The 14967-nt window shown below is 35.3% G+C and overlaps 1 long non-coding RNA gene across 1 annotated transcript in view; it reads right to left on the reverse strand.

Annotated features, from left to right (window-relative positions):
• LOC124887235 overlaps nucleotides 1-13669 on the reverse strand; it is a 31992-nt gene extending 18323 nt beyond the window's left edge. Inside the window, exon 1 of the long non-coding RNA XR_007044598.1 lies at nucleotides 12940-13669. This is a non-coding gene — a long non-coding RNA (uncharacterized LOC124887235). The remainder of the gene's footprint in view (nucleotides 1-12939) is intronic.
• Between the last annotated feature and the right edge of the window lie 1298 nt (nucleotides 13670-14967).

Here is a 14967-nt window from a genome sequence, read left to right on the forward strand (position 1 = left end):
ACTTTCTGTTCATGACCCTCCTGAAAAATGGGATTTTACTTTCTGTTTAGGACCCTCCTGAAAAATGGAATTTTACTTTCTGTTCAGGACCCTCCTAAAAAATGGAATTTTACTTTCTGTTCAGGACCCTCCTGAAAAATGGGACTTTACTTTGTGTTTAGGACCCTCCTGAAAAATGGGAATTTACTTTCTGTTCAGGACCCTCTTTAAAAATGGGAATTTACTTTATGTTCAGGACCCTCCTGGAAAATGGGACATTACTTTTAGGAAAAAGTGAAATTTTTCTTTATCATAATCTTCGTTTGGGATAATTTTATTTCTAGCTTTTATTTTGAGTTCAGGAGCCCACCTGAAGAACAGGGTGATGAAGCTGTAAGTCAGGTGCCCGCCTGAAGAACAGGGTAACGAAATTATAAGTCAAGAACTCGCCTAAAGAATGGGGTGATGAAATGGAAAGTCAAGAACTCGCCTGAAGAACAGGGTGATGAAATTAAAAGTCAGGGTTCCACTTGAAAATAGGGTGAAAAGTGGAAAGTCAAGCAACAAGGTGAAGAAATCGAAAGAAAAATAGCAAGTCAGACGCCCGCCTGAAGAACAGGGTGAAGAAGTTAAAAGTCAAGCAACAGGGTGAAGAAATTGCAAGTCAGGAGCCCGCCTGAAGAATAAGGTGATGGAGTAGCGAGTAAATAGTCAAAGAAAGCTCCATAGATAGGATTTTGTAATTTCATTGATGTTTTAACGTGTAATTTTTATTTTTGATGTAATGACAGAGCCGCGGACCAAAACCTCGATGGAACCTCACTCGACTCTCCAACTCGGTATAGTTCCTCTCCTTCCAACCCTTGGAGATACCAGTCACTTGATTCCCTCATAACATGGGTAGGTAGGATGTCCGTCAAGACTCGGTTCTCTTTCTTTCTTTTGTTTCTTTCTTCGAATAATGATTGGGACAAAATTCTGTCTCGTTGTCTACTTCTTTGTATGAAAACACTAGGTGTTTACATTCAAAGGGGGCATGATGTAGACACGTAATTTTGTCCCTTCACACATTTTATCGTTTACCTCATTTTACTACATACCCTATCCACATAGTAATTTTTCCCCAAGAAAATAAATAACCACCTCATCTTTTACTCATTTATTTATTTGTTTTGTTTTGTTTTTAACCCATTTAACAAACCTAACTAATTTTGTCTTATTTTAAAGATTCCAACAACTCAACCTATTAAAAATTGACAACACATCCGAACCCCTACCCCTCCTATCCCCTACCTCACGTGACCCCTCACTCCCTCTCTTATTTTGCTTGTTAACAAAGAAAGGACCCAGGGAACTTTCCAGGAAATTACCTAGGGGGATGGACCCATAAGTCTCCAAAAATATTTTTCTTTCCTTTTGAAATATATACACACACAGTGCACGAGAGAAAGGGGGGGGGGGGGGTAGGCCTCACAATTTTTCTGGTTCTTGCTCTTATCATCATCTACACATAACACACCAAGAACATGATCTTCTTCATTAAAAAAAAAACACTGACGGACTCCAATTTTGGGGCCGTCTTTTCTTTTACACAGTAACTCGCATGCACACAATCTCATATACTACACCTCACTAATTCACACTCACTCACGCACACAGAACACACAACCGGAATAGACAATCAGGTAGTGGAGAGTTTGACCAAAAATATCGAGAGACTCGCACGTGAGAGAGAAATTGAGGGTGGATCTGTAACGGGGAAGAAAAAAGGGTAGATTTGAAGTTATTCGGAAAAGGGTTTTGCAGGTTTGGTCACTGTTCCGGCGACTACTTCGCCGGAATCTCTTGGATCTCGATTTCTATCGTATCGTTGGGAGTTTTTTTTTTGTTTCATCTATGTTTGTTGTTCGTTGTTATTGATGGTCTTGGAGGTTTTTTTTATTATCAAATCGTGTCGTCGATCGGGTTGGAATTTCTATTTTGGGTCTTAGTCAGGTTATTGTGGTCAATTTTGGACTGATGTTTATCGATTCTAGTTATGATCTTGACGCTGTTGAGAGTTTCTATTCGAGCGTTTCGAGTCTGGTTTTCTTAAACATTGATATCATTGTAATATTCAAAGGTTCATTTTCTCAACTCTATCTCTTTATTAGTTCAAATATGGCCTTGGCGTGATTTCTTGATAATTTTAGTGGTCTTAACTGTTGTGATGGGTATTAATGATTCATATGTTTGAATTTTCGTTGGTTGATGTATGGATGTTGGTTTTGAATTTTGAAAAGGTGCTAAACTGAAAGATCAATTAATCATTGATTGATTGAAAAGGAAGCTATTTTTTAAGGGGGGTAGGAATTGAAATTGATAAAAAAGCAAGCGTTAATTTATTTTGATTCATTGAATATCATTGACGTGATAGTATCATGGTAGGCCTAATGAATAGACAAAAGTAGGCTCGGGTAGGCAAAGATTTAGGAATAAGTTTTGCTCGTTGAATTATTGAATGCTTGAAATGAGTGTGAACGGTTTGGTTTTATTGATTTCGGGATTGAATGTATCATTTGGCCGGGGAATGCCCCGAGGTATTTATGTTCATTCACCGGGGAATGCCTCAAAGTATTATGTACCCTGAGAACATTTATAATGAAGGCCCGAGGCGTCGGGTTATGCACGAGAGCAAATTTAGAATTAGTATAGGTTAGATAAGATTTATTTTTTGCATTTTTCTATTTGGAATGTATAAATTGGACTGGACACTATATTTTTGGTTCGTTTTGTTTTCGTTTGTTTGTTTGTTTGTTTTTTGTTTGTTTTGTGTGGTTTATAAATTCAGAATGGCAAATTAGCCGATACGCTCTACCAAGCGACCGTGGTTGAACCATGAGACCGAGGGGTGCCTAACACCTTCCCCTCGATCAACAGAATTTCTTAGCCGGAATCTCTGTTTGCAAACCAGTTTTAAAGAGTCAAATCGTTTTGAAAAGGATTTTTCAAAGGTGACTTGGCACACCGGATTATGCCAAGTGGCGACTCTGAGTTAATTTTAAAGTGAATTCTTTTCGAAACAAAATTTTTATCTTTTGTCACGTTGATAATAAAAACCCTTTCGAACTTAAAACGAATCTTTTTTGGAGTTTAAAAAGTGGTGTGACAACTAGTTCTATACCATACCTCTCAACCACACCCATCTTCGAGAATAAGAGTGAAAAAAAGTCAGATACCAATTGAAATCAAGTAGTAACACATAAGGAAGAAGAATTTAAATTTTTCTAGTGTCTCATAGACTCTCGAAGGAAAGTACAGACGTCTCCGTACCGTTCTGCAAGACTCTAGACGTCTCCGTACCGTTCTGCAAGACTCTACTAGACATGTTCTTATACGACGAGATCGACAAACCTAGGGATTTGATACCAACTTTGTCATGACCCAAATGGCCATAAGTGGCACCCACACTAATCTTTCTGTGGGAGAACCATCTAAATCGAACTATTACCCAATCACTTAATCAATATTAAGATAATATTATTATAAAATCAACATAATAACAATAATTCAAGACTAATCATTGTTAATACGGAATTAAAACAAACTACTTACTAAAATTTTCAAGATCCGAAAGTCATCGTACAAGAACTACTAACAAAGATCATGTCTAAAGGGATATCCAAAAATAAAGTAAATAAAGAATGTTTCATTGCCCGAAAGATGGACAGAATAAATAGGATGACCTATGGCATCCTGGAGACAGAGTGCTCACCCTTGGATCAAGATCTACTATCAAACTCTAGAGGTGAGGTCATGTCTGAGTCCCAAGAACACTTTCTACACTCAACAAAAGAAAAGTACAGGGTAGTATCAGTACAAACCACTATGTACTGGTAGGTATCATAGGCCAACTCAATTTAATAGCATTTACACAACATAAATTAGATAACAAGTAAACAGGCATCGTCACAAAATAAATATTCAATGAATCAACAATACAACAACAACAACAATAGGTCAAACAGTGCTCACAAATAAGCCACATAACCATCAAGAGTATCAACCATGCTATAAACATCCACAGAATCAATATAAATACGTACACACATGCTATGGGGCTTATTTTTACCCAAATAGTCATGACCTGCAGGGAACAATCTATGTTCATGTACCGTATCAACATGGTACCCGATCCAACATATACATATCCATACAGGCGTAGTACCTGATCCAACATATACATATCCGTATCGGTGTGGTACCCGATCCAACGTGGTACCTGATCTAACATATACATATCCACACCGGTGTGGCACCCAACCCAACATATAAATATCCGTACTAGCGTGGTACCCGATCCAACATATACATATCCGTACTGGCGTGGTACCCGATCCAACATATATATATTCATACTGGTGTGGTACCCGATCCAATATATACATATCCATACCGGCATGGTACCCGATCCAACATATAAACAAGTAATATCAATATCAAATTTAAACTACCTCAAGCATACAACACAATGCACCAAGTTTACAAGTACATTTAAAGTCATAAGACAATTCCATCAAGTAAATTTTCAATAATCATTTATACACAAATCAATAGTCCAAACATCAACAATTTCAAGCATATCCGAATACCAATCAACAAGTATCTAATTTAGGAGCATACACACAATCAAGTTGATTCTAAACTCTAATTAAATCATAACCTACCTCAATCGAAGAACTCAAAAGCAAGCTAATGTGCAAGGGTTTTGCCCTTCCATAAAGCTTCCGAATATTTCAAAGTTGTTCAAACTATAATCCCAATAAGAGTACGAATCTAGTGACACCCATTTTACACATTTTTACCCTTAAGACCTATGAAATAATCAAAATAGTATCTCCTGTTGATTTAGAGAGCAAACAATATAATATGTCAATTCAATGGCCAATATTGAGTAAATCAAATAGCCAAAACAGGAACATCGAGTCCAATCCAATCAAATAGCCATGAACGAATTGTTTAGCTAAATAAAATATTCATTCTAGTCTTATGTACTAACGAAATAGTAAGAAGACTATTCCCATTAAAATTAAATGATATCAAATAGCTAGTGCAGAATAATTTATCAATAGAGCACATATATATAACCATAACCCAAAACATATATGGTTTGATAACATGTTAAATTATAAAATCCATCCATATTAAACACAATGATTTTCTACGCTTAAACCTCAATATGATTATGAAATTATTATTACTATGTCGTTACTGTCTAAAATAACAATTGTTAGTTCCAAATCTCCGAGGCATGCTGTTGATGCCAAGAACAAAATAGTTCTATCATGACACTGCAGGCACCAAAAACCCATAATCATCATTAAAATATGACCGGCTATCCTAATATAAATTTGTATCCACTGATTTATCCCAATCCATATAAAAGGACAAATTGTAAGAATATCTCATATCTCTCATATTACTATTTTAATATTACTTTGTATGGTCAACTATGCCAATGATTACAGGAAATCACTACACAACATTTATTTACTAGTTTCTAATCAAATTCTAAAGATATTAGAAAGGAAACCTATAAGAGGTCACGAATTTTCTTTAAAGAGGTGAATACAAAATATGGCTGCTAACCGTCGTTCACCCTTTCTTGGGATTATTTGCTTCTATTATTATACCCGATAAACCCTTCAAACTTAAATTTATTTTTTGTATTGACCCCATAAGTAGTTAAACTATGGTTTTGGACCCATTAAATTACTAATTAAATTAATTATCTAAAATACCCAACTAGGAACTTAACTCACCTAGAACACATTAAGAATCGGTACTATCTATCTTCGTAAGTCATAAATTACATATACAAACTACCATAAGAGCTAGAATAAGGAAGTTGAAAAGATTTCACAAGACCAGGAGGGTCGTTACAAAGATAAATAAAGATCCTGATCAACAAATGTCCCTTTTGAGGGTAAAATTGAATGACTGAGACCAAAAAGTTCGTCTCTTAAGAATGAATGTGAAAGGTTCTTGCTAAAAGTGCATCTTTTAGAACTAACGGTTCAAATTAGGAAGTGCACCTCCTAGCCGTAAGACATGAAAGGCCTAAATTAGAGAATGTGTCTCTTAGGGGTACAAGATAATAAGTTTTACCATAATTGCAATTACCAAACCTATGCTCTTGCATTTGCAGAAATGAGGAATTGCAGCTCTGGATATTTGTGCTTTGAAGACTTTGATTAAAAGGTAGCAACCATTCCTGTTTTATAACAAAGAAAACTTGTGAGTTTTAAACAAGGTGGTTGGCTTGCGGATTTTGCTTTTGAGGCAATTTCTCTTGCACTGGTCCCATTAAAATCTTAATTCCAATCATTAACATTCGTCATTGCCTTGTTTCACCATTGCTCCAGACTCAGATTATTAAGAGTGACTCTAAAACAAACACAGTATCTCTGCTTTGCTATGTTTCTAAGACAATCCCCTTTAGATATTGGTATTTCCACGAATTCTCCAAATTTGTTGGTTGACAACAACCTTCTGTATGCCTTGTTCTGACTTGCAATCTTGTTTCTTTCATGTGCTTTCCTTTTGTCTTTCTTAGCGCAATTGAAGAAGTTAGTATCCAATTTTGAAAACTTTTCTCACTTATTTTGACATAAACTTGACTCAAAGACACGAGAAAAATGACAATGATTTTTTTATTTGAATAAATGACTCAAGAAAATAAAAATAAAACTATCAGAAGAAAGAAAATATAATGAATGTCCCCATTAAAATAGAGAAAAGAAGAATTTATCTGAAAGTGACAGTCAACTCCAATGATATGACATACATTTCGGATTAAGCTGCCTGATCTTTTCGTCCAAACTTTTACCATTTCTTGTTGAGTTAATGGCCTTGAATTTGAGTTACTTCCTTAGGTCAATTGCATTTAAGACCTCATTCGGCTAGTGACACTTTGAAGGGTTTTCACCAACAAGTCTCTCTCATTTTTCTCGCAGCTCACCATTGCCTTATGGTGCTCGTGAAGGTTTTCACGAATAAGACTCTCTCATTTTTATTTTTCTCAACTTACCATCATCTTACAATGCCTATGAAGATTTTCACCAATAAGACTCTCATTTTATTATCTATCGACTTACCATTGCCTTACGGTGCCCGTGAGGGTTTTCATCAATAAGACTCTCATTTTTATTTCTCTCTTGATTCCTTATGCCGAGGAAGACAAGTAGTTCCCAAATGCATCATTATATCCCTTGCATGCTTAGCCTTAACATCCTCAAAGATTGGTCTGAAGGTCTTTCTTTGGTTGTAACTTGGCTTTTGGATAGGGTTAGAAAGAAAGAATGGCATGAGGCCCAAACGATATTTAAAGTAGGGTGGGACTTACAACTTTTAGAATCGACTCAAATAATGAGGATTAACTCATGCCCTAGTTTTTTTTTTACTGGGAAATTCTAAATTACTTATTTGGTTGGACCAAGCCCAGAGTAGGGCAGCCTACATATCTCATCCCCGAGAAAGAAGAATCAGGTCACACGTAGTTCCAACAACTCGTTCTTTTGCTTGATTCTAACTTCTTTTCTTTTTTTTTATTTATCTTTGAAAATTTTTCTGACTTTATTTTCCTTGACACTTCTTTTTCTTTCTTTTTGACACATTTTTTACTTTATTCTTTTGCTCAACACTTTTCTTTTGAACATTGCTGAATCTTATCTTGATTCCAAAAGAGGGGTATGAAAGAAAATAGAACTAAGGCTCAAATGGGTAAACAAAGGATGACACAATGTTTGGATAGCAGAATGAAATGCCTTCGTCATATCAATCCTTGAAAATGCAAGTACGTAAAAATGCAATATGAAAGCGAGATGAAGAGCATTTGTGACACTTTATCAATACTTTAACTGAGAATGTGTGTCACATATTTTTCCACAGTTTTCCAGCATACAACTCCACCTTTGTTGTACATCCCTCACATCGAATTACTCATGCTTTTGTGGAGCTGATTTTCTTTCTGTTCCTCTTAATATAAGATCACGCAGCCACTTTTTAACCTAATTGAGACATGTTTTTCAATTGAGGACCAAGTTACTCTTGTGATTCTCAAAATAATTGTCTTAATTTTCAAAGAAGGCTTCAACTTGTTGCCAAATATCTTAGCACTCTACCTATTTTCTCAGATTCTTTTCTAACCTTATCCCTCTGATTCAAAATTCTTGGTTAAACTTGATTTAAGATCTAGCTGAAAATTACACTAGCATGTCATGTCACTAGAACCAACATAAAATATACTGTGTAAAGAAAACAAACAACAACACATATTTAAAACACAAAGGAAAAAGGGGCACTCCATTTAGTTTAAATGAAAGATGGAAGGGTTTGAACATAAACGACAAAGGGGCAAAACAAGATAGATCCCGAACTACAACTCTGAAATAATTCAGATAATAGAAAAGAAAAGAAAACAAACTACCAAACATTTATCCTAGCAGGGAGAAGAGTGAGTTCCCAATTGCTGAGCTTGACATCTTAGCCATTGATTTGCACATCATGATTAGAGCTTTCATCACCATCAAACACATTTCCCTCAACAAATAAGTTTTGGATCCTCATGCCCAACTCATTACTTCCCACGTACTGTGCATCACCATGTGTTGATGAAGGATTCTGTGTAACGCTCGAGGTGTCAACATTTTGCAACAATCACTTTTCTTGAATCATCTTTTCTATTTCTCTTTTCAAATTACGACAATCTTTAATATTATGACCCTAGACATCAGAATGATATTCGCACCATACATTAGGGTCAAAATTTCTTGAATGTGAGTCGAGTGTATACCTAAGGAGAGGAGTAATCAAGCCCCACTATCTCAATCTATGGAACAAACTGGCATAGGATTCCCCAATATGAGTGAAATTACCCCTTTCCTTCATCCTCTTTAAAAACTCTAGCCTTGGTTGAAACTTGGATTTAGAGGCACCTTGGTAAATATATGGGGGGGCTGAGGATGATGTTGAGGGATCGGTGCTTGCCATTGTGGATAAGATAACAGACGAGTATACAATTGTGCATTTTTCAAAGGATATTGAGGAAGTAAAGTAGAATATCTTGGATTTTGGAATGAGAAACCGTGTTGTAGGTGAGTATGTGGATCTAATAAGTAAGATAGGGATTGATGCTGACAGTATTAGTGAGTTGGACCTCTCAATCTCTGCTTTGGCCCTGGCACGACAATAGGTACGTCTTCCTTCTTTTTCCCTTCAGCTTCCTTTGATTTATTGCAGTATCGTACCAAATGTTTCACAGAATCCTAATGTCCATCATGTTCTTCAAATTTCAATATCTAAAATCTTTGAAAAAGGTTGAAACTTGAAGACATGCCTCAATATTTATATGAAACATCTTCTTTATCTACGAGTCCTAGGGAACTTTTCATAGTATTTTCTATACCCTTCATTTTCCAAACCATTTGCTCTTCTGCCATGTCGGACTTCTTGGTAAGAAATTTTGGTGGTCCAGTTAACTTAAAAGTGGCTAATAAGTATAGAAATGATTATCAAGAGTATTGAACATGGGTTCACTAGTGGCCTGGGAAACCACAATCATTGGACGGATAGCCAATGTGGAAGCCTCAATAGAGGGTTGAGCAACAAATCACAGACGACATATGGTGTTGCGAATATAGTAGGCTTATATTGAGGAGATAGAGAAGAGGTGGTGGAAGTATTGGGATGCAGCTGACATGTCATGAATTTCGAGGCATGTTGTGGTGCATCAACGATAGTAGGAAGGCAACCCACTGGCCCAAGATCGGTGTATTTCTATCATTTGTTACCTTAGTCTCAAAATCTCTTCCTTTAAACTCTCATTTTTTTACCCTTCGTCTGATCCATGATGTCACTCTCTATATCCTTGTTGGACATGACTAACTCTCCCTTAGACTTGGTGTGATATGGAGGACCAATCAAAATGCCACAAACCAACCACCTTAAACTAACTGAACAAGAGATAACAAATGTGTTGGAGTTCAACATCTTTTTTAAAAATCTTTTTCTTTCTTTTTTTTTTAAAAAGATCACCGAACCCAAGAAGGGCGCCTACATATCTCACTCCCGAGAGAGTAAAATCAGGTGTGTGTAGTTCATGAAATTTGGCCACAAAACGACCGATCAACTCTCTTTCTTTTTTTCTTTTTCTTGAAACTTTAAGAAGAAAAGAAAATAACAAATTGCCAATAGAATTGACGAAAATCTTTTTGAATTTTTCAGCTTCCTATACAAAATGAAACTTATGGTCACCAAAGGAAACTCTTTCTGAGTTTTCAATTTTGAATTTCATACGAAAATGAAACTTGAAACTATTAAAAGAAAATCTTTTGTCGTTTTCTTTTAGAGATGTATATGATACCTACTCTAAATGAAGAGTGGATAAATTTTTTTTGAATTTTTTCAGATTTCTATACAAAACGAAACCTCTAATTACCAAAGAAAAATCCTTTTTAGGGTTTCAATTTTGAATTTCATACGAAAATAAACTTGAAACAATTAAAGGAAAATCTTTTTGTGGTTTTTGTAAATAAGATTACTGAACCCTGGAAGGGGTGCCTACGTATGTCAGCCCCGAGAGAGAAGAATCAGGTATGTGTAATTCGTCCAGATTGGATAATTAAGGATTAAACAACAAACTGAACCTTTACTTGATAGACATGACCAAAGATGGATGATAAAAAATGTCAATAAAATCTTTTGGGGGGGGTTTTTCAATTGGACACTTCACATAAGATTGACACCAACAATTATGAAAGAAAAAACTTTTTGTATTTCGTTACATGAAATGTACAAAACTTCTATCATTTTTTTTGAATTTTTCCTTTATAAAAAATAACTCCAAAAAAAAAATTCTTTTTTAAAATTTTCAAATTATGAATGCTTGCTAAAAGAAAGAAACAAAGGCAAAATCTTTTTGATATTTTGTTTTTTGAGTAAATGAGTGCAAAAGGTAAAAAGTCTTTTTGAATTTTTGAATTGTGAAAAACAAAAGCCATAAAGGTCACTAAAAAAACTCCTAAACTCTTTTTTTTCTTTTCTTTTTCCTTGCGTAACACACGCTCCTTTAATTCTAACACATGTTTTCCCTAAACCAGTCCATCAAATGATCATATTACCCTCAAAGATGCAACAATTAGCACGTAGAGATGCTTTATGGGCGAGTCTCTTACAAAGGATCAAGTAGGTCCCGCTAGGTCTCAATATGATGTAGATAAGCATGACCTAAAGGCTGACCTACGTTGGGGTCCACTGACAAGGACGTTCAAGGAGCATATGGTCAATAGTGGTTGCTTTGCTTTCCACCTACTCCATACATCTGACGGGTCCCCCTCCTACAATAAGGGTGACTCAACTAGAGTTCGTGTACACAACGTGTACTCCGAGACTTGTTGCAGAAAAAATTGACTCGGGTTATACAAATGATGTCAGATATAAAGCGGTAACACATAAGAGTAAAAACTATAAAAACGTAGCAAGTAGGCAATTAACAATGATAAAATAAATACTCCCTCCATCTCAAGTTATATGTCGTTATTTGACCGGACACAATATTTAAGAAATAAGTGTTGACTTTGTTAAAGTTACAAAATTATAGTAATAGTATTTAAAATCAAGCTGGGCCACTTTTAATTGAAAAAACAAATAAAAAATGAGTAATAGTATTTAAAATCAAGTAGGACCACTAAGGGTAAAATTGTAATTGTGTCTTTAAGAACTTACCTAATAAGGAAAGGCGACATTCTTTTTGGGACGGACCGAAAAGAAAATGGCGACATATAATTTGGGATGGAGGGTGTACAAACAATATCGCAAACAACGTCTATACAATCATAATGTTAAACTAAGCCGATACAATATCAAAAATAAGCTCGACTACTGAAAATGTCCCCAGCAGAGTCGCCAGAGCAGTCACACCCTTTTATTAACAAAAAAGAATTAATTTAAGGTTTGAAAAAGGGTTTTATTATTAAGTGACAAAATGAAGATTTGTTTCGAAAATAACTTTTTATATTCAAAACTCAGAGTCGGCACTTGGCATAAATCGGCTGTGCCAAGTCACCCTTGGATATCCTTTTTGAAAATGATTTTGACTCTTTAAAACTGATCCACGAATAGAGATTTCGATTAAGGAATTCTGTTGACCGAGGGAAAGGTGTTAGGCACCCCTCGATCCCGTGGTTCGACCATATTCGTTTGGTGGAGCATATCGGCTAATTTGACACTATGAATGTATAAATTACATAAAACACACAAAACAATCAATCAAATAAACAAAACAAAACAAGTATATAGTTTTCATCCCAATTATTACAGTTCCAAAAATAGAAAAATATGGAAATGTAAACCTACTTACTAATCCTAAACTACATTTCTATGCTTTACCCAATGCCTCGGACCTTCATCACGAATGCTCTTCGAGTACAAGATGCTTTGAGGTATTCCCCAATGAATAAGTACATAAGACCTCGGTGCATTCTCCGGTCAAATGAATACATTTTTTCAATTTTGTGCGTTGAAAATAGAAAGAACCATTCAACAAGACATCCACACATTCAACAAATCATCATCTTCTATTTCTATAATTTGCCTACCCAAACTTAGTATTTGTCTACCCATTAAACGATCTAAAATATGATACTATCGATTTCAACCATATCCATCAATGAATAAAAATAATCAACATGCACCTTATTAATCTTTTAATTCCCACCCCCAATTCTATACTCAAATTACAGATTTCAAATCTCAAGTGATTATATCGTTTCATCGCATCATACATAATCAACGAAATCAACAATCAATCGATACCAAGACACTATTCATCACCAACAAGGATCAAACAACACATGATATTTAATCCAACACACCAAATATAATAAACAATGAAATAAAAAGAGGAAAAGAGAAGAATTGGACCTCAATTGTCGATTTTGATATATCGAAGATAGAAGCGCGCCCGAAAAACCTCAATTCAAACCTCCACTAATAAACCCGACCACGATATACCCTTTTTCTCTGTTTTTCGCCAACCTAGATCAAAATCAAGAAAATAACAAAAGACCCGTACTCGAATTTGCACACCCCACTACTGCTTCGTTCATTTTTTGACAATTTCCGCCGAATCTGGGACTGGTCAGGTAGATTTGGAATTTGTTCTCCGATGAATTTACCGAAGACGGGGACGGGAGAGGGATGTTTTGTTGTTATTATTTTGCCGGAGCTTCAGTGAGCTCTAGTAGCGATGGGAATTGGTGAATCAGCCGAGTTTTCAACCTTTTTTGGCGGGTTCTCGCCGAAATAGTGTCATTCGACGTCTGTTTCCTCTCTCCTCTCAGATTTCCAATCACTGTCTTTCTCAATCTCTCTCTTCACTCTCAATCTCCCTCCAATTTTCAGTGTGTGTGTGTGAGAATTACTGCGAGTGTAATCTGTGTAATGTGGGCTGTGGGAACTGTGTATTGGTGAATTGAGGGGTATGTGCGTGTATGAGGTGTTTGTATGTATTGAGAGACGAAATGGTGAGGAAGCTCTGTACATCTTACGTGTGTGTGTATATTGTCATCAAAAAATGAAAGATGATGGAATCCTGTGAGTGTATGTATATTGTTGTGCCCTCCCCCTTAATTGTATTGTTGTCATGTGTATATATTCCCCAAGAAGAAGAGAAAATGTGAGGGAGGGGTGTACGCGGGTAAGGATAAGGGGGTGGGGTAGGGTAAGGGATGGTGATGTGTTGTCAAAATTTGATAGGGAGGGGTGGTTAGTTTATTTCAATTTGGATTATGTGGAAATTTTGGGATAAAATTTGTTTAGAGCTGGTTTTTATTTTGTCATTTTGTGAAAAAATTATGGAATAGGGTTGGGGTGCATGGTAAGATGAAAAAAATGATAAAAATAATTTTTGGAGGGACAAAATTACGTGTCTACATTTTCTAAATAGATATGCAAAATACTAATGTAATAAGAACGGAACATTAATTGTATTACGAATATAATTATTATTGTTTCTTACAATGGTAATACAGGAATTACCACATATAATGTGGATATTTTTTGTTTTTTGTTTTTTTTTTAATTTTTCCAAGGTATCCTCACAGCCGACAGCCGTGAGACTAATCCTCCGTTCCTCTATCAGCACACTAAGCGGTAGGAAACTGGCCACAGAGTTTGCTCCATTCGTAAGAGGCGGGGATTGAACCCCGACCGGACGATATTTTTTGTTAACATAGAAACCAAACACCTGTCTATAATGTGAAATTTTACATTGGGATATTTTATTTATTTATTTTATTATAGTAATACAAGTAACTAAACAGTCTTTAATTAATTTATGCCAAAGATACCCATTCTAGAGAAATATGATTTTTTTTTTGTGCTTCCTTTTTTATTTTTCTAGTTCTCAGTCTAAATAATAGGATCAATTATTACAAAAAAGGTGCATCTTTCAAATTATTTTGGGAAAAATGTATAAGAATCTTCATCTTTATATATGAATTCCAATGATCTTGTAAGTTTAATCAAAGCCATGAGCAAAATCCCTGATTTAACGCTTGTAAGTTTGAGGTATTCTTGATTTAAATCCTTCCAATAATTTTTCTACCGTCTTCCTTATTTCCATATATGCTTTTTCCGTTGTGACAGAGCAGTCATTCATATAATATTCTATAGCAAAAGTTGCATCTGCTCTATCCTATTCGTCCTGCATTCACAATATAAATAAACAAACAAAACAAAAGATAAAAATTAATTACTTCATATATATGTTAAATAGTATCATATCATGCATATCCTAAACCTTGAATAATACCCACAATAATTCTTGTCCAATAATATATAAAAGGAAAAATCAAATATTGTTACACATGTATTTAAGGATAATGTCATTCAAATAATTATAAATTTAATTTTTATATGGCGACAATATTTACTTCGGGCAATACGTTC

Source organism: Capsicum annuum, chromosome 9, assembly GCF_002878395.1.
Source record: "Capsicum annuum cultivar UCD-10X-F1 chromosome 9, UCD10Xv1.1, whole genome shotgun sequence".
Classification (NCBI taxonomy): domain Eukaryota; kingdom Viridiplantae; phylum Streptophyta; class Magnoliopsida; order Solanales; family Solanaceae; genus Capsicum; species Capsicum annuum.